Source organism: Arachis hypogaea, chromosome 11 (genome assembly GCF_003086295.3).
Source record: "Arachis hypogaea cultivar Tifrunner chromosome 11, arahy.Tifrunner.gnm2.J5K5, whole genome shotgun sequence".
Lineage (NCBI taxonomy): Eukaryota > Viridiplantae > Streptophyta > Magnoliopsida > Fabales > Fabaceae > Arachis > Arachis hypogaea.
In genome coordinates, this window is record NC_092046.1 from 86,743,001 (window position 1) to 86,744,523 (window position 1,523).

Genomic DNA, 1,523 nt, shown 5'->3' on the forward strand with positions numbered 1-1,523 from the left:
TTTTCAAGTTGTTACTTGCCTGTTAAGAAATGATCAAATTTTAAATTTTAAATCATATCTTTTAATTTTTTGTTAGTCAAGTAATCAACTTTGATTTTAAAACTTTCTCTTTTTAAATTGATTTTCAATCATATCTTCTCAATCACATCTTTTTCAAAATTAACTCTCAATCATATCTTTTTGATTTCTAGTTTCAAAATCTTTTTCAAAAATCACTTAATTTCTTTCCCAATTTTAGTTTTCGAAAATCATCAATCAAATTTTCAAAATTTCTTTTAATTATTTCAAAATCTTTTACTTTAATTTCGAAAATTCTTCCCCTCTTCTCACATCCTTCTATTTAAAGGACTAACACTCTTCCTCAAGGTGCAATTCGAACTCCCTCCTTCTTTATATGTTCGAATTCTCTTCTATCTACCTCCTCCTTCTATTCTTCTTTTCCTCTGACACCTCAAGGAATCTCTATACTGTGACATAGAGGATTCCCTACTTTCTTATTCTCTTCTCTTTCATATGAGCAGGAACAAAGATAGAGGCATACTTGTTCAAGCTGATCCTGAACCTGAAAGGACCTTGAAGAGAAAGCTAAGAGAAGCTAAAAAATATCTCTCTTTAGAGGGCCTAACAGAGCTTTTCAAGGAAGAAGAAACCATGGCAGCCGAAAACAACAATGCCAACAATGCAAGGAAGGTGCTTGGTGACTTTACTGCACCTACTCCCGACTTCTATGGGAGAAGCATCTCAATCCCTGCCATTGGAGCAAACAACTTTGAGCTTAAGCCTCAATTAGTTTCTCTATTGTAACAGAATTGCAAGTTTCATGGACTTCCATTGGAAGATCCTCATCAGTTCTTAGCTGAATTCTTGCAAATCTGTGACACTGTTAAGACCAATGAGGTTGACCCTGAAGTCTACAGACTTATGCTTTTTTCTTTTGCTGTAAGAGACAGAGCTAGGACATGGTTGGACTCACAACCTAAAGAAAGCCTGAACTCTTGGGAAAAGCTAGTCAATGCCTTCTTGGCAAAGTTCTTTCTGCCTCAAAAATTGAGCAAGCTTAGAGTGGAAGTCCAAACCTTCAGACAGAAGGAAGGTGAATCCCTCTATGAAGCTTGGGAAAGATACAAGCAATTAATTAGAAGATGTCCTTCTGACATGCTTTCTGAATGGAGTATCATAGGAATTTTCTATGATGGTCTGTTTGAACTATCCAAGATGTCATTGGATAGCTCTACTGGAGGATCTCTTCATCTGAAGAAGACGCCTGCAGAAGCTCAGGAACTCATTAAAATGGTTGCAAATAACCAATTCATGTACACTTTTGAAAGGAATCTTGTGAATAATGGGATAAATTAGAAGAAACGAGTTCTTGAGATTGATACTCTGAATGCCATATTGGCTCAGAATAAAATATTGACCCAACAAGTCAATATGATTTCTCAGAGTCTGTCTGAAATGCAAGCAACAACAGGCAGTACTAAGGAAGCTTCCTCTGAAGAAGAAGCTTATGATCTTGAGAACCC

The 1,523-nt window shown here is 36.1% G+C and overlaps 1 non-coding gene across 1 annotated transcript; it reads right to left on the reverse strand.

Moving 5' to 3' along the window:
* Positions 1-1,053: 1,053 nt before the first annotated feature.
* LOC112724700 (small nucleolar RNA R71) lies at positions 1,054-1,161 on the reverse strand. Its single transcript, XR_003163850.1, has one exon. It is a non-coding gene; the product is annotated as a small nucleolar RNA R71 (small nucleolar RNA).
* Positions 1,162-1,523: the final 362 nt, after the last annotated feature.